Source organism: Manis pentadactyla, chromosome 11 (genome assembly GCF_030020395.1).
Source record: "Manis pentadactyla isolate mManPen7 chromosome 11, mManPen7.hap1, whole genome shotgun sequence".
NCBI lineage: Eukaryota > Metazoa > Chordata > Mammalia > Pholidota > Manidae > Manis > Manis pentadactyla.
In genome coordinates this window covers 64,104,868-64,128,429 of record NC_080029.1, presented here as the reverse complement: position 1 = coordinate 64,128,429, position 23,562 = coordinate 64,104,868, and the positions used below count along the sequence as shown (strand labels likewise).

The 23,562-nt window shown below is 36.3% G+C and overlaps 1 protein-coding gene across 2 annotated transcripts in view; it reads left to right on the top strand.

Moving 5' to 3' along the window:
* Positions 1 to 23,562, top strand: part of PRORP (protein only RNase P catalytic subunit) — a 160,241-nt gene that overhangs the window by 26,859 nt on the left and 109,820 nt on the right. The gene's annotated exons all lie outside the window — the stretch shown is intronic.

Here is a 23,562-nt window from a genome sequence, read left to right as displayed (position 1 = left end):
GATTTGTTCTTTCTCAGGATTTCTTTGGCTATTCAGGTTGTTTTGTGGTTCCATATACATTTTAGAAGTGAATTTTTTCTGTTTATAAGAAATGCCATTGGAATCTTGATAGGGATTCCATCAACTCTAGAGATGGCTTTTGGTAATATTGACATTTTAACAATTTTAATTCTTCCAACCCATGAACATGGGTACTTTTCTATTTATTTGTGTCTTCTTTGATTTCGTTCATCAATGTATGAAAAAATGAGCAAAGGACCTGAATAGACATTTTTCCAAAGAGGATCAGAACACCAACAGGTATATGAAAAGATGCTCAACATCACTTACATTCGTTGAATGTAAGACCTGAAACCATAAAACTCTTAGAATAAGACATAGGCAAAATCTCTTGAACATAAGCATGAGTAATTTTTTCCTGGACGCATCTCCTCGGGCAAGGGAAACAGAAGCAAAAATGAACAAGTGGGACTACATCAAACTAAAAATCTTCTGTACAGCAAAGGACACTATCAGCAGAACAAAAAGGCAACCTATATAGTATGGGAGAATATATTTGTAAACAATTTATCTGATAAGGGGTTAACATCCAAAATATATAAAGAACTCATGTACCTCAACACCATAAAAACAATAACCCAATTAAAAAATGGGCAGAGGAGAAGAAGAAATTTCCAAAGAAGAAATACAGATGGCTAACAGGCACATGAAAAGATGCTCCATATCGCTGATCATCAGAGAAATGCAAATAAAAACCACAATGAGATAACACCTCACACTAGTTAGAATGGCCACTATCCAAAAGACAAGAAATAACAAGTGTTGGCAAGGATGTGGAGAAATGGGAACACTCCTACACTGTCAATGGGAATGTCAGTTGGTGCATCTGCTGTGGAAGGCAATATTGAGGTTCCTCAAAAAACTAAAAATAGAAATAACATTTGACTCAGTAATTCTACTTCTAGGAATTTACCCAAAGAAAACAAAATCCCTGATTTGAAAAGATATATGCACCCCTATGTTTATGGCTACATTGTTTAGAACAAAGCCAAGATATGGAAGCAACCTGTGTCCATCAATAGATTAGTGGATAAAGAAGAGGTGGTACATATACACAGTAGAAGATAATTCAGCCATAAAAAAGAAATCCTACCATTTGCAACAACATGGATGGATCTAGAGGGTATTATGTTCAGTGAAATAAGCCAGGTGGAGAAAGACAAATACCATATGATTCCTCTTATTTGTGGAATATAAATACAAAGCAAAACAGAATGAAACAAAACAGCAGTAGACTCATAGACACAGAGAAGTTACTGGTGGTTGCCATGGGGGAGGGTGAGAAGGGTGAGAGAGTTAAAGGGGAACTGAAATTCTCAATCAAAATGCAGATTGATCACAGGGATAGTAGTACAGCATGGAGAATATAGTCAGTGATTCTGTAACATCTTCCTGTGTTGACAGGTAGTAGCTGTACTTGTGGTGGGAGCGGGGATGGATTTAATAATATAGAAAACTGTTGAACCACTGTGTTGTATACTTGAAAATAATATAAGATTGTCTATCTACTATACTACAGTTTTAAAGAAATCACTGGTCATTGCAGAAATGGAAATTAAAGCCACAATGAGATATCACCTCATGCCTATTAAAACGGCCATGATCTAAAAGACAAGAGATGACAAATGCTGGCATGGATGTGGAGAAAAGGAAACTCTTGTACAGTATTGGTGGGATTGTAAATTGGTACAGCCACTATGGAAAACAGTATGGAGGTTCCTCAAAAAATTTGAAATAGAACTGCCATATGATCCAGCAATTCCACTTCTGGAAATATATCCAAAGGAAACAAAAACACTTAACTCAGAAAGTTTCTGCACCCCTATGTTCATAGCAACAGATATGTACAATAGCCAAGACATGGAAGCAACCTAAGTATCCATCAATGGATGAATGGTTAAAGAAGTCATGGTGCATATATATACAATGGAGTATTATTTAGCCATTGAAAAAAATGAGGAAACCCTACTATTTGCGACAGTATGTTTGGACTTTGAAGGCTTGTTGTAAGTGAAGTAAGTCAGAGAAGGACAAATTCCGTATGATCTTACTTATATGTGGAATCTAATTTAGAAACAAAAACATGAAACTCATAGGAAAAGAAATCAGATTTTTGATAACAAGAAGCAGGGGTGGGGGAGGAGGAATTGGAGGAAGGTGGTCAAAAGAACAAACTTCCAGTTAAAAGATAAATAAATATTAGGGGTGTAAAAATATACCACATGATGACTATAGTTAACACTGCTGTATAGAAAAGTTGTTAAGAGTAGATCCTAACAGTTCTCATAATTAACAAGGAAAAAATTTTGTTTGTTTCTACATAAGATGGTGGATGTTAACTGAACCTGTTGTGATCATTTTATAGTATTTGTAAATCAAACCATCATGCTGTACACCTTAAACTTATACAGTGATCTGTGTCAGTTGTTTCTCAATAAAACTAGGGGAAAGAAAGAAGGAAAAAAGAAGAACATAGACCACAGTTTATTAATGTGCACTGTCCAGGAAGAAGGAGGAACTGTTACAAGGCAAGTGTCAGGAGGTTCAGGCCCATGTGAGGACCATGCCATCATCTGTAAGCAACTGTTTTGTTGTCTTCTGGCGTTTACTTTTACAGCTTGATTTTTATTGCTTGAGGTGTAGTAGAACACAGGAGAGCATGGACTTTTAGATTTCAAATCCTAAGTCCCACTTACCAGTTATGTAACTGATTTAACTTCTCTGTGCTTTAGTTTCCTAATTTGTTAAGTGGAGAAAATGGTAATACCTACCTTATTGATAGAGGAATAAGAGAGTTAATTATACAAAGCACTTTTATTGTTTTCCATACTTTTGTGATCTATGGAAAATGGAAATGGAAAATAATTATACAAAGCACTTAGAATTATTATTTTCCATACTTTTGTGATCTATGGAAAAATCTGTGGAAGTGTTTATGTATTATTATTATTATCATTAGTCTTGGATGTATATAGGATTTTTTCCATCAACTTCAAAATTGAAAATTAAATGGGAAGAGTACTAGATGAATTTTTACATTAAGTTTCCCTGGATCTCATGAATCCTTAAAGACTTAGATTATTTTTTTATTTTTAGGGAAGTTTTTTTTTTTAAGAAGTAGTTCTCATCTGTTTGTCCTGATTTATTTCTTGGGAACACCCTTGTGAAACTTAAGTTGGATCTCTCTTCCCTGTATCTATCATGTTTTTTCTCTTAACATTCTCTGTTCTTTTCCTCTGCATTTTAGAGAATTTCTCAAAGTTTGTGCTGCATTTCACAATAACCGTGTTGTAGTATATTACTTCTAATCTTTGCAGCTTTCAATGAAGATTTTAAGGCTGCTGTTGCATTTTGTTTTTTCTTCCATTTCTATTTTATTTTTACCAGATCCCTTTATATCTTTTGCTGTTTTCCTTAAGCTCATTCTTCATAGATGCAACCAAGTTTGTCTTTTTATATTAGGAGGACAAAAGTAAGATGTCCTTTGCCTATCCCCTAAGTTTTTGGTGTTTCCCAGGGCTCCAGTTTCCCAGGGCTTCCTTCCTTTTCTTTTCCAACTCTACCTGGACATTGCATCCACTCCTTGTCTCAACTACCTGCATGCCAGTGACTCACAGATGCAGCTCCAGTCCTTGCATTCTCACCAAACCCCAAACTTCCTGTTGGGAATCTTCCTAACATTCTTTCAGTGACAGGATAAGAGTGGTAAACTATTTTATTCTTTGTTTGAAAATGTCTACTTGAATGATAGTTTAATGTCTACTTGAATGATAGTTTAACTTTTAGTGTTTTCCCTCAACACTTTGAAGATAGTATTCCATTTGTTTTTTGGCCTCTATTTTAGTTACTGTTGAGAAGTTTGTTTTGTGTCCAATTTTTGTTCCATTGTAGATCATCTTTTCCCCTCATTCTTTTAAGATTTTTTTTTTCCCATTTCTGTTGTTTCACTATGATGTGTCTGTATGAATATATTAATTTTTCCTACTTGGGATTCACTGAGCTTCCTGAATCTGAGGTTTCATGTCTTGAATCAATTCTAAATAATTTTCAGCCCTTATATCTTCAAATATTACTTCTCCTGAAATTCTTATTAGTCTTTTGTTGGGCCTTTTCCCTTTCTTCTCTATGTCTTTTACTCTCGCTTTCATGTATTTCATCTCTTTATATCTGAATTGCATTCTGGGTAACTCCTTCGGGTCTGTCTTCTAGTTCACTACTTTGTACTTAAGATGTGTCTGTTCTTTATACCCATTTGCTTAGGGGTTTTTCTCGCATTGTTTCAAAATTGACAGACCATAAAATTCACTTATTTTAAACATACTGTTAAAAATTTTTGAGTAAATTTGTACACATTTGTGACCATCAGCACAGTTCAGTTTTAGTTTTAGAATACTTTTATCACCCCAGAAACTTTAATCATGCACTTAAGAGGTCAATACCTGCTCCTGCCCCTAGCCCCACCAGTCACTGATCTGTTCTGTCTGTAGTTTTGCCTTTACTAAATATTTCATATAAATAGAAACATATAGTTTAATTTTTAATCTTTTGCTTAACATATTTTTTTTTACAGTATGTTAGATTTAGTTTTAAAATGTGTTTTTCAGTTTGTGTTCTTACATGTGTAAGTAGTTTCTTTTCATTGCTAGGTTTATTTCAGTGTATATTCAAATACATGGCAATTTGTTTATTCATCAGTTGATGTACATTTGGATTTCCCCCTATCCATTTAGTTTCAGTTATTTTAGAATTTTAATTTCAGAACTTCTCTTTCAAATTTTCCTCTTCATTTTTTAATGGTCTCTGTCTTTTCCTACAGTTCTGGTTCTTCTTTTACATTTTAGTTATTTTTACATACTTATTTTATATTGTCTCTTAGGTTTTTCTGCTGTGGTTTATCCTGAGTTCTTTGGGCTCTAATCCTTTTGTTTGTCAGAGGACTCACAGATGGTATGTTGTTACTCCTGTGTTTTGTGATTTTTAAATTAGCTCAGTTTTAGAGGGCCTTTGCTTTTTCTGTGAGAATTTCTTTGTAGCCTGGCTTGTTGACAGTGTCTCTTCAAAGAGGTTTTTTGTGTTTGTTCTGCCTAGTGCCTAAAAGATATTACTGGATCAGCCCCAGTTTTTATGTAGTTTCTCAGTGGAGATTTTTATATTTTTGTATTACACAATTTGTCTAAATTTATACTCCAAATACATTTAATACAAACCTGGCTTTTCCTTTTTTTTTAAGAGTTTTTTTTTTTTTTTAACCTAATTAGATCCCTGGTAGAGATAGAGAAGCTGGTGTATTGTGTTTTAACATCACTGTGTTCATTTATAAAGATCCTTCTATTCAGGAGTTTACTTGCAATTTCTTCCCTATTTGGGCATATGATTTGATAGATCCCCAGTTCCCATTGGGGTATCAAAAGCCAAGCCCCTGTTTGCTAATACCTATTCCATTTCTTCCCTTTCCTTCTCTCCTCCACAACATTAGCATTCACTCTTATTTTGAGGTCTGATTTATCTTTGGCACTTGAGGATTTATTTCTCTTTCTTTCTTGCAAGTTCAACCATGCATAAGGTATTTTTGTTGTATTTTCTCCAGCCTTTCCAGCTATTAGTAGCAGGAAGGTTTCTTGAGTCTTTTTGTTTGTTCATTATATTGGAAACAGAAAACTCAGATAGGATGGTATGTATTTTTAAATAGGATACTATACTATAATCATAATAATTACTAAATCAAAACATCTCTAAAACATAACTTGCTATTCAATGACTATAAGCTTTCTAAGATTATTAGTTGTTAGATTGCAGTGACATTTTCCAGACATGTGACTTCATTTTTCACTAGCTACATTAAGGCATTCATGTTAGTGATCTTTTTATTTAGGATTTATTTTGATTCCAGGGTTTAAAAGAATGCACATGGAGAAACTGGGCCGTTAGATGTAATGATCCATTTTTTATTGTTGTTCCCATGTTAGGAGCAGTGCTTCCAACCAAAATAGCTGGTATTCCCCTGTTTTTCCATATCCACTATGACTAAAGCCAGTTGTTTTAATACTCCTTTTCTTCTAATCTCTGGAAAATACTATCTGATATTTACACTACATTGGATATAATTAACATGTTAAGATGCACTTTTTTTTATTAAAGTATCATCAATACACAATCTTATGAAGGTTTCACATGAACAACATTGTGGTTTCAACATTTACCCATATTATTAAGTCCTCACCCCCTGCCCCCCATTGCAGTCACTGTCTATCAGCATAGTAGGATACTATAGTCATTACTTGTCTTCTCCATTCTGTACTGATTTCCCCATGACATACCTATATTGTGATTGTAAATTATAGTGCCCCTTGATCCTCTTCTCCTTCCCCACCCACCCTCTGTAGCCCCTCTCCTTTGGTAACAACTAGTCCCTTCTCAGAGTCTGTGAGTCTGTTGCTATATTGTTCCTTCAGTTTTGTTTTTGTATTTTTATGCTCCACAAAAGTCATTTTGTGCTTGTCTTTCTCCTCCTGGCTTATTTCCATGTTGTTGCAAATGGTAGGATTTCTTTTTATGGCTGAATAATATTCCATTGTCTAGATGTACCACATCTTTATTCATTCACTACTGGTGGACACTTAGGTTGCTTCAGATAGCATTCTTAGGGTAAATTCCTAGGAATGGAATTCCTGGGTCAAATGGTATTTCTATTTTTAGTTTTTTGAGGAACTAACATTTTACTGTCTACATTGGTTGAACCAATTTACATTCCCACCAAGAGTGTAGGAAGGTTCCCCTTTCTCCACAACCTCACCAGCATTTGTTGTTCCTTATCTTTTGGATGTTGGCCATCCTAACTGGTGTGAGGTGCTATCTCATTGTGTTTTTAATTTGCATTTCCCATACTATTAGTGGTGTGGAGCATCTTCCATATGTCTGTTGGCCATCTGAATTTTCTTTGGAGAAGTGTCTGTTCATATCCTCTGCCCATTTTTTAATCAGATTATTTGCTTTTTGGTTGTTGAGGCATGTGAGTTCTTTATATATTTTGGATGTTAACACCTGATCAGGTAAGTCATTTATGAATATATTCTCCCATACTGTAGGATGCCTTTTTCTTCTGCTGATGGTATCCTTTGCTGTACAGAAGCTTTTTTGTTTGATGTAGTCCCACTTGTTCATTTTTTATTTTGTTTCCTTTGTCTGAGGAGATATGTTGAGGAAAAAGTTGCTCATTTTGCTATTTAAGTGATTCTTGTCTACGTTTTCTTCTAAGAGTTTTTATGGTTTCATGACTTACATTCAAGTCTTTGATCCATTTCGAGTTTACTTTTGTGTATGGAGTTAGACAGTAATCCAGTTTTATTGTCTTACATGTAGCTGTCCAGTTTTCCCAATACCAGTTGTTAAAGAGGCTGTCTTTTCCCCATTGTATATCCATAACTCCTTTATCATATAATAATTGGTCATATATGTGTGTGGGTTTGTAGCTGGGCTCTCTGTTCTATTACACTGATCTATGGGTCTGTTCTTGTGCCAGTACCAAATTGTTTTCATTACTGTGGCTTTGTAGTAGATCTTGAAGTTAGCATAATTGCCCCAGCTTTATTCTTCCTTCTAAGGATTGCTTTGGCTATTCAGGGTCTTTTGTGGTTCCATATGAATTTTAGAACTATTTGTTCTAGTTTGTTGAAGAATGCTGTTGGTATTTTGATAGAGATTGCATTGATTCTGTAGATTGCTTTAGGCAGGATGGCCATTTTAACAATATTCTTCCTATCCATGATCATGGGGTGTATTTCCATTTATTGGTGTCTTCTTTAATTTCTGTCATGAGTGTCTTGTAGTTCTCAGGGTATACATCTTTTACTACCTTGGTTAGGTTTATTTCTAGGTATTTTATTCTTTTAGACACAATTGTAAATGGAGTTGTTTTCCTTGTTTTTCTTTCCTCTAATTCATTGTTAGTATATAAGAGTGCAACAGATTTCTGTGTATTAATTTTGTATCCTGCAGATTTGCTGAATTCACTTATTAGTTCTAATTGTCTTTTGGTGTAGTCTTTGGAATCTTCTATGTATAATATCATGTCATCTGCAAACAGTGACAGTTTAACTTCTTTCTTACCAATGTGGATACCTTTTATTTCTTTGTGGTGTCTGATTGCCATGGCTAGGACCTCCAGTACTATGTTGAATAAAAGTGGGGAGAGTGGGCATCCTTGTCTTGTTCCTATCTTAGAGGAAAAATTTTGAGCTTTTCACTGTTGAGTATGATGTTAGCTGTGGATTTGTCATATATGGCCTTTATTATGTTGAGGTACTTGCCCTCTATACTCATTTTGTTGAGAGTTTTTTCATGAATAGATGTTGAATTTTGTCAAATGCTTTTTCAACATCTATTGAGTTGATCATGTGATTTTTTTGTCCTTTTTGTTGATGTGTTATATGATGTTGATTGATATTTGAATATTGTACCATTCTTGCATCCCTGGAATAAATCCCACTTGGTCATGATGGAGGATCTTTTTGATGTGGTTTTTGAATTCAGTTTGCTGGCATTTTGTTGAGTATTTTTGCATCTATGTTCATCAGGGATATTGATCTATACTTTTCTTTTTGTCTGATTCTGGTATTAGAGTGATGCTGGCCTGATAGAATGAGTTCTGAAGTATTCCTTCCTCTTCTACATTTTGGAAAAATTTTAAGGAGGATGGGTATTAACTCCCTTGATTGATAACTGAATTGATAAAATTCAGCAGTGAAGCCATCTGGCACATGGATTTTGTTCTTAGGTAGTTTTTTGATTAGCAGTTCAACTTCATTGCTGGTAATTTTCTGTTCAGATTTCCTGTTTCTTCCTGGGTCAGTCTTGGAAGGTTGTATTTTTCTAAATGCTGACCATTTCTTCTAGGTTGTCCAATTTGTTGGCATATAATTTTTTATAGTATTCTCTAACAATTCTTTGTATTTCTGTGATGTCCGTAGTGATTTTTCCCTTCTCATTTCTGATTCTGTTTATGTGTGTACACTTTTTTTCTTGATAAGTCTTGCTAGATGTTTATCTATTTTGTTTATTTTCTCAAAGAACCAGCTCCTGGTTTAATTGGTTCTTTCCATTGTTTTATTCATCTCGATTTTATTTATTTCTTCTTTAGTCTTTATTATGTTCCTCCTTTTACCAACTGTAGGCCTCATTTGTTCTTCTTTTTCTAGTTTCATTAATTGTGAGTTTAGATGTTCATTTGGGATGGTTCTTGTTTCTTGACATTAGCTTGTATTGCTATATAGTTTCCTCTTAAAACTGCCTTCACTGTATTGCACACATTTTGGGTTGTTGAGTTGTTGTTTTCATTTGCCTCCATGCATTGTTTTGATCACTGGTTTTATTTGGTTATTGATCCATTGACCAAATCTATTTTGTTTATTTTCTCAAAGATTTTGTTTATTTCTTCTTATTAGGAGCATGTTGTTATGCCTCCATGTGTTTGTGGGCATTTTGTTTTCTTTGCCTAATTTTTTTCTAGTTTCATACCTTTGTGGTCTAAGAAGATGGTTGGCACGATTTCAGTCTTTTTAAATTTCGGGGGCCTCTTTTTATGGCCTAGTATGTGATCTATTCTGTAAAACGTTCCAGGTACACTTGAGAAGAATGTATATCCTGCTGCTTTTGAGTGGAGTGTTCTGTAGATGTCTGTTAGGTTCATCTGTTCTAATGTATTGTTCAGTGTCTCTCTCTCCTTATTTTCTGTCTTCATCTGTCTTTTGGTGTGAGTGGTGTGTTGAAGTCTTCTAAAATGAATGCATTGCATTCTATTTCTCCTTTAATTCTGTTAATATTTATTTCACATATTTAAGTGCTCCCATGTTGGTTGCATCGATATTCATAATGGTTATATCCTCTTGTTGGACTGACCCCTTTATTATTATATAATGTCCTTCTTTGTCTCTTGTTACATTCTTTTTTTTGAAAGGTATTTTTTCTTATATAATAAGTCATAAACATGCTCATGGAGCTACAAAAAATGAATCAAGATCTCAGGGAGGACTTCAATAAAGTGATAGAAATTTTGAATAATACAGCAACTTCTGCTCTTTGCTCCCTATTATTTGCATGAAATCTCTTTTTCCATCCCTTCACTTTCAGTCTGTGTATGTCTTTGGTTTGAAATGAGTCTCTTGTAGGTGGTATATTGATGGGTCTTTTTTTTTTTATCCATTCTGCAACTATCTTTCAATTGGTGAATTCAGTCCATTTACACTTAGGGTGATTATCAATAGATATGTAGTTGTTGCCATTGTAGGCTTTAGATTTGTAGTTACCAAAGGTTCAAGGATAGCTTTCTTGCTATTCTTACTATCTAACAGTCTATCTTACATTGCTTATTACTCTATTTTGAACACAATCTAAAGGTTCTTTTTTTTTTCTCTGCTTCTTTTTCCTCCTCTACTCTTTATATCTTAGGTGACATATCTGTACTCTTTTTGTGTATCCTTTGACTACCTTTGTGAGTAGTTGATTTAATTTTATATTTGTCTAGTAATTAATTGATCTACTGTCTTTACTGTGGGTTTATTTTCTCTGGCAACAGCTATTTAGCTTGAGGAGCATTTCCATCTAGAGCTCTCTCTTTAAGATATCTTGTAGAAATGGTTTGGTGGTGGTGAACTCCCTCAACTTTTTCTTCTTTGGAAATTGTTTAAGCCCTGCTTCAAAATTAAATGATAATCTTGCCTGGTAGAGTATTCTTGGTTGGAGGCCCTTCTGATTTATTACATTAAATATATCATGCCACTCCCTTCTGGACTGTCAGGTTTCTGCTGAGATGTCTGCTGATGGCCATTGGGTTTTGTTTTTAAGTGATCTTTTTTCTCTCTCTAGCTGCTTTCAATACTCTCTCCTTGTCCTTGATCTTTGCCATTTTAATTATTATATGTCTTGGTGTTGTCTTCCTAGGGTTCCTTGTGTTAGGTGATCTCTGAACTTCCATGACCTGAGTGATTATTTCTTACCCCAGATTGGGAAGGTTTTCAACAATGATTTACTCAAAGATACTTTCTATTCCTTTGTCTCTCTTCTTCTTCTGGAACCCCTATAATGCAAATATTGTTGTTTGGATTGGTTGCACAGCTCTCTTACTATTCTTTCATTCTTAGAGATTCCTTTTTCTCTCTGTTCCTCAGCTTCTTTGTTTTCCTGTTCTCTAATTTCTATTTCATTTACTGTCTCCTCTGCCTCATGTAATCTACTTTTAAATTCCACCATTGTATGTTTCATTTCAGATGCTATATTTTTCAAATTTTCTGTCACTTTATTGAAGTCCTCCCTGAGATCTTGATTCATTTTTTTATAGCTCCATGAGCATGTTTATGCTTTTATTTTGAAATCTTTATCAAGGAGATTAGATTGGTAATTTCAGTTTCACTAAGCCCTCTTTCTGGTGTTTTTTCTTGAATTTTTTTTTTTACCAAATTCTTTTGTCTCTTCATTTTTTTAAGTTTTTCTTATGGTATAATAGATTTGTGTAGGAGGTGCCCTCTAGTGCCCAGAAGCTCAATTTCCTGTGTGTAAACTCTAGCTGTTGGTATGCAGTGGGTGTGTCACTTTTCTACCTTGCTGGTAGTGTTCTGATTTCAAGTGGGCTGTGTGGACCTTCAGCTGATAACAGGAGAGGGAGAATACTCTCTAGAACTGCCATGGGTGAAGCTGCCCTCCCTCCAGCCTGCCACAGTGGTGGGCACGCAGGTGTGCAGGACCAGCATCTGCTGGGAGGAAAGAGCTCCCAGGCTTGGTCTGCACACATGTGCTGGGCTGCAGGACTGGAGCTGATGTGGGGAAGCTGCCTTCCACCTGGCCTGCTGGGATGGTGGGGGTACTGGTGAACAGGACCAATGCCTGCTGGGAGGAAAGCTCCTGGGGCTGTTTCTTGCACACAGCTCCCCGACTGGCCCAAAATAGGGCTGAGAAGGCTGGGGGTTCTCCCCTTGCCTACCTGGGAGTAAAGTTTGATTACACTGTTGGCTTGCCGCAAACCACTGCAAGGTGTCTCTGGGCTGTGTTGCCAGTGAGAGGGATGGAGCATCTGGAGCTCCTGAGGGCTCCCAACCTGTTGGGCTGAGGACAGGCTGGGGAAGTATTGTCCACCTGACCTTTCTTCTAATCAGACAGCACCGTGCAATTCTTTCCTCTCTGGTGCCCCTCTCATTGCTGGGAAGTCTTTCAACCTGCCCATCTGCTTTCTTTCTCAAGGGGGCTGGTAGAGTGTGTCTGTTCTCCACAGGCAGCTGGGATCTCAAGTCTCCCTGAGTGTTCTGCCCATCTCTGTTGTCTAGCCTCACCAATTACCAAGGCACCATGCAATGTGGGCTCATGTTCCTGGAGCAGATCTCCAGGGCCAGGTGTTCAGGATCCTGGGCTTCTACTTCCTCCCTGCTCCTTTCTTCTTCCTCCCGCCTGTGGACCATGGTATGGGGAGGGTTTGGGTCCCACTGGATCATGGCTTTGTCACTTTACCCTTTTCTTTAGGGTTGTCTCTTCTTCCCCAGATGTAGGTGGTCAGTTCTGCCATCTTCAGGTTGATTTCAGGCCTAGTTGTATTTGCTGTGTTTTCATGTTCTATGTGATTCTGGAAGGAGGTTTTCACCTTGCCTTCCTACACTGCCATCTCTTTTCCTTCTCTCCAGTGCTTCTTTTATGATGTAAAGTTTTGCATATGCATTACTGTAGTCCTCCTGTTTCCCCACAGTTGCTAATCTGTTTTTAATTTCCTGGTGAGAATGTATCAGTCTCAGAATAGAAGTAAAACATCATAAACATATAGACCATCATTCCAAAAATTTGAAGTTTTAACATCTTCTAATTGGAAAGTGAAAAAGAAGCTTTAATGTCTCTTTGTGATGTTTGTTGAGAAAATCAGTTGCTTTGTGTCATCCAAAATGTAGGAGGAGTAATAATAAATAGAAGAGTCAAGTTCTACTGCCATATATGTTGTGAGAGTCATTTATAATTATAGTCAGCTCTTTGACAGCAGGTGCTGGAGTCCCATCTGTTCTTGAACTCATGTTGTGTATAAACTATGCAATTCTTTTATTTCTCTTTCTTGCTATACATCTTTGGATCATTATTGCTACTCATTTGTGATTAGGTAACAACCACAAAACAACTAATACCATTTTTGCTTCATTGTTGCCAGTAACTAAGAGGTTGGATAAGGTAGAGAATTTAAGACTTTTGATTAGCTTTTCTGGAATTATATTTGCAGTTATTTACTCTTTCTCATATTGTAGTAATAAGCAGGAGTTGGTTTTTTAAAATTTAAAACCCAAAGCATTGTTACATAAAGACTTTATACTTACTCTTTGAACTTTCAAATTGCCTAGTTATTAATTCTCAAACACTCAAAGCTTGGCAGTTCTTTCCTCTGCCTACAAGGCTTTTCCCCAAAGGGGGCATTGTTTATTCCCTCACTTCATTCAGATCTTTGTTCCAATGCCATCTCATTCCACTAGATCTAAGATAGAGAATAGTTAAGGAGAGTAAACATCCCACCCTCCTTAATTTGTTTTCAAGGCCTTTTTTTCCACCGAAAATTAAATATCTATGTGTTAACTTGGTATTGCTTGTTTCCTCCAGGAATATATAAATTCCTTAAGGACAGGGAATTTGTTCACTGTTCTGTTCCTAGGAATAAGAACATTATTTGGCACATAATAGAAGCTTAATGAAAATCTGTTGACTGACCAAGTGAATGTGTTATAAACTTATGGCCTAAGAGTAGAATCTAGCTCAAAAAACTTTTTGAGTTTTGTGTTTTATTTGCTTTAAAAGTTATTTGACATATCAAAATGCCAAATTTAAAAAATTTTCCTTAAAAAATCATATCTGCTATCCCTGAGTCTTTCTTTTTGTGTGGCAACAATTAGCTGGACTGAGCACTGGGCTGCTGCTTTTACAAGGGACCTACTTTGTCCAGTTTGTCAGTCTTCTCCTTTCTGTTGAATCTTGGACAGTGAGACTTATATTGCTGTTTATCGTTTTGCCTTCTCTGTTATGGTATCTCATACTTGTCCCATTTTACTTATCTGTGTCACCTGTATGCTCCCTGTTGGTATTTGATTTAACAGCCTCTGTTGCAAGTCATACTATTTATAATTCCTGTGTAGTTACGTATCTTACATTTAAACTTAAAGTATAAGGTGATAGAAGTTGTGACTATTATTGAGGGAGATACATGTTGAATTTATAAAGCCTCTCTGTTACAAAAATGAAGAGCTCCCTAATTAGTCATTAGGGAAATTACATCAAAACTGCAATGAGATACCACTTCATACCCATAACCTATAGTAAAAAAGACATACAATAAGAGGTGTCGGGGAGCATGTGGAGAAATTGGAATCCCCATACATTGCAATTAGGAATGTAATGGTGCAGCTGCTTTGGAAAACAGTATGGCAATTTCTCAGAAAATTAAACAGAGAGTTACCAAATGGTAACTCCTGACAGTTTCACTCCTATGTATATACTCGAGAAATGAAAATATACATCCATAAAAAAACTTAACAAATATTCATAGCAATATTATTCATAATAGCCAAAAAGTAGAAATAACCTAAATGTCCATCAACTAATGAATGGATGAATAAAAGGTGGTATATCCATCCTATGGAATATTGTTCAGCAGTAGGAAGGAATGAAGTACTGATTCATGCTGCAACATGGGTGAACCTTGGAAACATTATGCTGAGTGAAATAAATCAGTCACAAGAAACCACATATTTGTATGATTCAATTTATATACTGATAAGTACACCTGTAGAGACAGAAAATAGATTAGTGGCTGCTGTGTACTAGGGTAGGGCAATAGGGGTTGACTGCTAATGAGTAAGGAGTTTCTTGTACGGGGAACAAAATGTTTTAAAATTAGATGGTAATGTATTACCTGTGAATTGTACACTTCAAATGAGTGAATTGTATGGTATGTGAATTGTATCAATAAAATTATTTTTTCAAAAAGAACTTCTTTTATTAGCCAAGAAACAAATGATCAAATGATGGATGGATTTTCATACCCCAGATCATTAGTCAATCTGCAATCAAGTACAATCTCATCAGTAGTCCTAGAAAGAAATAATTGTCCTTCATTTAAATTTACCCTCCATTAAAACATTTTGAGCTAGCAGATTTGTATTGCTCTATGCCATAGTTAGTATGCTACCTCAGTAGGTCTCCAACAATCTTTGTCATGCCTTATCATCATGGTCTACCCAGTAGCTTTTGAGTACAACGAAGTAAATCTGTTTAGTTTGGGCCCACCAAAAGTATTACAAAGTCACAAAGTAAAATGCCTGATAGTTACATATTTAGTAAGCAGAGCTTTAGTAATGGGGGAAAAAGCCCCAACCCTACATCTTGGATGTTTCTGGCTTTTAGAAGACATAGATCAGGAGGATAATCCTTAGATAGGATTTTATTACACATCCTATGATTTCAGAGGCTCCTGAGACCCACCTTTGAAACAAATCATCTAAATAATACCCTTTTCCATTCTGTGATTTTAAGGGATTTCCAAGTCTTGTTAACATAGAATATCAGAACTGGAAGGGGATTTTTTTAAGTTATCTATTTAACCCTTGATTTTTACAGGTACCCATTTTGCCAGTAATACTGAACTACCTTAGTTTGTAATTAATTACCCTTGAAGTGAATATAATGTAGTACTAAGAGCAACACAAAATGATAAATTTGAAGTACAGTGGGAAATTTTTTCCTTGTTAATTATTAGTAAAACCTGAATTTTAGAAATTTAATGGCACTTGTTTTGTGTCCCTTGATTCATTCAGACTGAACAAATAATGGTCATATTGTATATAAACTGTTAGAATTGTCCTTGATAGTTTTATGTCCATTTATAAAAAATAGCATTCCTATTCCAGCCAATATTTATTTAGTTTTGATATTAGTTGGAACTTTCTAAACACTTTGTAGGAAATACATGTGGGTAGAGAAGTCTTAGTGTTTTGTTGAGTAGAAAGGAAAGAGAATGGTCCCACACAATTGGAGTTGGCAGAAAGAGAAAAGCTAAAGAAGTCAAGTGAGAAATGAGATATGCATATGCATATGCATCAATAGTTATTTTAAAAATAAGAATATGTTAGGATTTTCTTCCTTTTGTTTTTAATCAGCTTTATTAAAGTATAATTTGCATATAATACAGTTTGCCAAAGTACAATTCATCGAGTTTTGGCAAATACGTACAATTGTGCAATGGCCTCCACAATCAAGATATGGAACATTTATATCACCCCCAAAAAGTTCCTTGTTTTCACTGCAGTCAGTTCCCTCTCCCTACTTCCTGGAACCATTAATCTGCTTTCTGTTGATACAGTTTTGCCTTAAATTTCATATAAATGGAATCATACAGCATGTAGGTGGTCTTTTATGTTAGCCTTTTTTTTTCAAATTTAGCATATTTTTGAGATTCATCCATGTTTTTGCATGTATCAATAGTTTCTTTTTATTGATGAATAGTGTTCCATGATCTGCATATACCACATTTTTTCCATTCATTCATTAGTTAATGGACATTTGAATTGTTTCCAGTTTGGGGCAATTAGGAGTTAATCCATTATTAACATTCACTTATAAGTCTTTGTGTAGATGTAGGTTTTCATTTTTCTTCTATAAATACCTAGAGGTGGGATTGTTGCATTATGGAATATATGTATGCTAACTTTGTTAGAAACTTTCTAATTGTTTTCCATAGTGGCTGTACCATTTCGGATTCCCACCAGCAATGTTTGGAAGTTCCAGTTGTTCCACTTGTTATGGTCACTCTTTAGTTTTAGCCATTCTAGTGGGTGTATGATACCTCACTGTGGTTTTTAATTTGTAGTTCTCTAACGACTAATGATGTTGAGTATCTTTTCATGTGCTTATTGGCCTAATTCATCTTATTTATAACATTGATGTAAGGTTGTCTAATCCACAGTTGATACTCAGGTTTGGTCACTTATCCCAGTATGTCCTTTATAAGCTTTTCTTTCCCCAGATCCAATCCAGGATCACAGATTGGGCTTAGCTGTCATGTTTCTCAGTCTCCTTTAATCTGCAGTAAAAATCTCAGTTTTCTTTGTCTTTCTTAGATAGGGACTTAAAAAAAACAAACTATAGGCCTATTACGTTGTAGAATGTCTGTCAGTTTGAGTTTATCTGGTGTTATCTTATGTTTAGATTCTGGCTATGCATTTTTGGCAAGAATATCACAAAAATCCTGTTGTATCTTTGTCAGAGACATCATGTCAAGAGGCATACTATGTGAAGATTGGTGATGACTTTATGTGTTACCCTAGAAATTTTTGCCTATCCTGATGTTGTGAAGAATTCTGTCTTCTAAAATGTTCAGTTTTGGCTTTTATGTTTAGATTTAATATATATTTCCAAATGATTTTTGAGCATGATGTGAGATAGAGATTGTAACTCATTAGGGGGTAAAATATGTTCCCAGCCTGGGGCAAATAACCTTTGAAGCCAAAATCAGTCAAAGGTAGAAATAAAGTGGGAGAAACCCGTTTATTGCCTACAAGCAGTCATCTACTTCTGCTTGCCCATGTCTCTTGTGCCCCAGCTGCAAAAGGGCCCCACCACACCTCTCTGGTCCAGGTGTGCCCTGTCTCCCCACCGCTCATATCACCCGTTGATATGGAAATGCATTAAGGCCAGGGGAGAGATTCTGGAAATTTTACCAACAGAGATTGAAATTCATTTTTTTTTCCCCTTTTAATTTTGTTTTTTTTTTTCTATATCTTTGATTCTGCTCTTTATTCTACTTTCTTTGAAATTTAATTTGCTTTTCTTTCTCTAGCATAAAACAAAAACTTAGATCAATAATTTTAGATCTTCTTTTTATATAAGCATTTAAAGCTGTACATTTCTCTCTAACAATTGATCTAATGCAGCCCACAGATTTTGATACTTAATATTTTACTTAGTTCAAAGTATTTCCTAATTTTCTGTATGATTTATTTTTTGACCCATGGCTTATTTAGAAATATTTGAGACTTTTATAAATAACTTATTGCTGTTGGTTTCTAGTCTGTGTGTATGTGTGTGTGAGTGATTGGCAAACATACTCTTACAGATTTTAATATTTCAAAATGTCTTGAGACTTATTTTATGGCCTAGAGCTTGTGGTTTGTTTTGATGTTCCATGTGTATTTGAAAAGAATAAATGTTCTGCCATTGTTAGATGTAGTGTCCTTTAGCTATCAATCAGGTCAAAGTGGTTAATAGTATAGTTTGTGTTTTCTGTTTCCTTACTGATTTTTTTAAATTAATTAATTAATTTTGTTGTCATTAATCTACAATTACATGAAGAATATTATGTTTACTAGGGTCCTCCCTTCACCAAATCCCCCCCACAAACCCCATTACAGTACTGTCCATCAGCGTAGTAAGATGCTGTAGAATCACTACTTGTCTTCTCTGTGTTGCACAGCCCTCCCCATGCCCCCCGCCACATTATACATGCTAATTGTAATGTCCCCTTTCTTTTTCCCCATCCTTATCCCTCCCTTTCTCCCCAGTCCCTTTCCCTTTGGTAACTTAGTCCATTCTTAGGTTTTATGATTCTGCTGCTGTTTTGTTCCTTCAGTCTTTCTTTGTTCCTATAGTCTTTGGGTTTGAGGTGAGTCTTTTGTAAGCAACATAGAGATGGGTCTTGCTTTTTTATCCATTCTGTTATTCTGTGTCTTTTGATTGGTGCATTCAGTCCATTTACATTTAGGGTGATTATTGAAAGATATGTACTTATTGCCATTGCAGGCTTTAGATTCATGGTTGCCAAAGGTTCAAGGTTAGCTTCTTTAGTATCTTACTGTCTAACTTAACTCACTTATTGAGCTATTTTAAACACTGTCTGGTCATTCTTTATTTTTCTCCCTTCTTATTCCTCCTCCTCCATTCTTTATATGTTGGTTGTTTTACTCTGTGCTCTTTTGTGCTTCCTTTAACTGCTTTTGTGGGTAGTTGATTTTATTTTTTGCCTTTAGTTAGTATTTGGTTGGTCTGCTTTCTTTGCTGTGATTTTATTTTCTCTGGTGACATCTGTTTAGCCTTCGGAATGCTCCCATCTAGAGCAGTCCCTCTAAAATACCCTGTAGAGGTGGTTTGTGGGAGGCAAATTCCCTCAGCTTTTGCTTGTCTGGAATTGTTTAATCCCTCCTTCAAATTTAAATGATAATCGTGCTGGATACAGTATTCTTGGTTCAAGGCCCTTCGCTTTCATTGCATTAAGTATATCATGCCATTCTCTTCTGGCCTGTAAGGTTTCTGTTGAGAAGTCTGATGATAGCCTGATGGGTTTTCCTTTGTAGGTGACCTTTTTCCTCTCTCTAGCTGCCTTTAAAACTCAGTCCTTGTCCTTGATCTTTGCCATTTTAATTATTATGTGTCTTGGTGTTGTCCTCCTTGAATCCTTTCTGTTGGGAGTTCTGTACACTTCCATGGTCTGATCGATTATTTCCTCCCCCAGTTTGGGGAAGTTTTCAGCAATTATTTTTTCAAATACTCTTTCTATTCCTTTTTCTCTCTCTTCTGCTTCTGGTACCCCTATAATGCGGATATTGTTCCTTTTGGATTGGTCACACAGTTCTCTTAATATTGTTTCATTCCTGGAGATCCTTTTATCTCTCTCTGCGTCAGCTTCTATATGTTCCTGTTCTCTGGTTTCTATTCCATCAATGGCCTCTTGCATCTTATCCATTCTGTTTATAAATCCTTCCAGAGATTGTTTCATTTCTGTAATCTCCCTCCAGACATCTGTAATCTCCCTCTGGACTTCATCCCTTAGCTCTTGCATATTTCTCTGCAACTCCATCAGCGTGGTTATGAGATTTATTTTTAATTCTTTTTCAGGAAGACTGTTAGGTCTATCTCCTTCTCAGGGTTTGCCTCTGTGATCTTGGTCTGTATCAATTTCTTCTGCCTTTTCGTGGCGATAGATATATTTGTGGGGAACTGGCGCGTGTGTTGGGTAAGAGAAAGTCCCTTCTTGCCAGTTTATGGCCTTCCTCTCCTGGGAGAACAGCGGCCTCTAGTGGCTTGTGCTGGGCAGCTGCGTGCAGATGGAACTTCTGATCTTGTCCAGCCACTATGGAGTTTATTTAGCTCTGCAGTTGCTGTGGGCGTGGCCGGCCTCAGGCTGCTGCTCCAATATGGTGGAGCCACGTCAGAGGGGGAACAGGCGGGAGGCTGTTTATCGCTGTGAGGGCCCTCCGAGCTGCGCTGCAGGGATTCGGGCACCCAGAGTTCCCTGAGGTTCACAGCTGCTGGGCTAAGTGTCCCAGGGCGCTTCCGTCCAGCTGTGGGGTCCCTGTCCCTTTAAGACTTTCAAAAAGCACTCGCTTTTCTTTGTCCTGGGTGCGCCAGCTGCGGGGACCTGCTCTCAGCTCTTACTGTCCTGTTTCCCTAGTATCCAGCACCCCACGCATGCACGGTGTCTGCGCTCTGGCCCGGATGGCTGGGGCTGGGTGTTCAGCAGTCCTGGGCTCCCTCTCCCTCCCCACTCCGACTCCTCTCCTCCCGCCTGGAGCTGGGGTGTGGGGCACTCGGGTCCCGCCGGGCCGGGGCTTGTATCTTACCCCCTTCGTGAGGTGCTGGGTTCTCACAGGTGTGGATGTGGTCTGGATGTTGTCCTGTGTCTTCTGGTCTCTCTTTTAGGATTAGTTGTATTTATTGTATTTTCAAAAATATATTTGGTTTTGGGAGGAGATTTCCGCTGCTCTACTCATGCCGCCATCTTGGTTCTTCTGTCCTTACTGATTTTTTATCTACTTGTTTCCTTATGGAAATAATGTTAGAATTGCCATGTGTATTTGTAGACTTATCTGTTCTTCCTTTCAGTTTTGTCAAGTTTTGCTTCATGTATTTCAAAACTGTGTTCTTATTTATGAATATGACTTCCTGATATACTGGTCTTGTTATCATTATGAAGTGTCCCTTTTAATTTTTTTAATAGTATTCTCTTTTTTGAAATCTATTTTGCCTAATATCAATGTTTCTACTTCAACTTCTTTAGGCCTACTGTATTTTCCTCCTACTTTTCACTTTCAGTTTATCCTTATCTGTTAGTTTTCATGAGTGTGTACACATGTCAAAATTTATTGAGCTGTACATTAAGATTTGTACATTTTATTGTATGTACCTCAACAAAAAAGTAACAAAGTACAGATGTTATAAATAGCAATTTTGATAGGGTTAATTTATTTTATTTTGCTATTTATCCAACTTTTTTTTTTGTCTCTGTTCCTCTTTTCATGTTCTTTTGGGTTAATCAAATTTTTTAAATACTTCATTTAATTCTTCTGTTGGTTTTTTATCTATACTTATTTTATATTTAATTTTATTTATATCAGCATTATTTTTTAATATATGATTTGCGATTACAATATGAATCTTAATCCAGTCCACTTAGAGTTTAGGTTGTACCATTTCACATAAAGTATAGGAATCTTGCAGTAGTAGAATTCTATTTACCATTTCCTGGCCTTTGTGCTATTGTTGTCACGTATACCATATCTGTATCTTTGATTTGTCCTACTTTGAATTTGCTTTGCTTCTTGGGTCTATAAATTTTTTTTTCTATCTTCTTCTTCTGGACTCTAACAAACGTTAGTCTACTTGATATTGTTCCACAAGTACTAAGGCTTTGTTTATCTTTTTCTCTCAATGTTTTTTTTCTTCAGATTGAATAATTAATTTCTGTTGCTCCATCATTCATGTTCACTGACTCCAACTTCTGTCATCTGTAATCTGCTATTGTGTCTACCTTCTGAATATTTATTTCACATTTCTGCTCTTTGGTTCTAGAATGTTCATTTTCATATTTTCCTTTTTTTGTGTTTTGCTTTCTTTGTATTCATTATATTTTCTTTAAATTAATGAATATATCTATAACAGCTACTTTAAAGTTCTTGCTGGCTAACTCCATCTGAACCTTGGATTGATTTCTGTTGACTTCCTTTTCCCTTGACTGTGGGTCACATTTCCCATTTCTTCTCATATTTTCAATTTTTTAATTATATATTGGAGATTGTAAGGGACACTCAGTGAAGGCTCTGGGTTCTGTTTTCTTCTGGAGATGATTAATTTTTTGCTTTACAAGGTGTTAAACATGGTTAGACTCAGACTCCAGGCTTTGGCATCCTTGGAATGTATAGTAACTGAAATCTGTGTTCGGGTCTTCCAAGTCTTTCATCTGCTGCTTTTTTGCTGGGCTGCTTGGAGTCTCCTTCATGCAAGTACATATCAAGAGCTAGCCAAGGATTTGGGCAGCATTATGCACAGATTCTTGTGGTTCCCTCCTTTCCAGCATTTCCTGTTTCACTTTCTACCTTCTCTGGCAAGCCCCAAACTCTGTCTTCTGATTTTTCAAACTAGTAAGTTTACAGCTTTCTGCTTGATTTCTAGCTTCCCTTGCTAACCATGCTGACTGAAGAGTGCCCTCTGGCAAAAAACTATACAGGCAAATTTTGCCTGTTACAATCCCCTCATTTTCTGATTATCTATGGGCAAATAAAATAACATTCCAAATGATGTGTCATTAAACAGAAACAGTCACTAATATATGACAGTCACTAATAAACATTACTCTTATTATTATCTGATGTTTCTAGGGTTTGACTAGATTTAGTATGTGATTCTTGCTGGGGTCTTCTACTGTTGTACAGATTGGGGCTGAGGTCATCTTGAAATCTTCACTTTCATAGGTCTGATGGCTAATGCTGGCCAGTACTCAGTTGGACTTTCCGGTAGAAGACTTACACATGGCCTCTGTCTGGGCTTTTTAATAATGGTTCAATTCCAAGAACAGACTTCCTGAGAGGAGAGCCAGATGGAAGCTATATTGCCTTTTATTACCTAGCCCCAGAAGTCACATATTGTCACTTCTGCCACATTCATTCATTGAGGCAGTCACAAAGGATAGCCCATATTCAAGTGGAGGGAATTGGACTCCACCTCTTAAGGGGGGAGTAGTGTCAAAGAATTTTCAGACATGCTTGAAAACCACCAAACCTTCTTTCAAATGTTGTGTTTCCTCCAATGTCTGCCTGCTTTTGGTTATTCTCTAGGACCTTCAACTAGTTTTTTTAGTATAGAATTTATATTGTCTTGTAGTTCTATACAGACTATTCCATTATTATCATAAGTGGAACTCCCTTTCCCCCTTTTCTTTCCTTCATAGCCCTCATCACACTTGACATTTAATGTAATTTAATTTACTTACTTGGTTTCTTTTGTGTCTTTTCTCACTAAAATGCAAACTCCTTTAAGTCAAGGTTGTGTCTCTTTTGTAACTGCTAGATGCATAGTAGATGCTCAAGTAATATTTGTTGAATGAATGGATGAATCTTCAACTCTTCAAGATAGCCATAAGTAAACAAAAGCCTTTTGATGACAAAAAGGGAGCTAGACATTACAGTTGTTCTTTCAACACCGTTGTGCTGGGAAACTGGCATATCTGCGGTT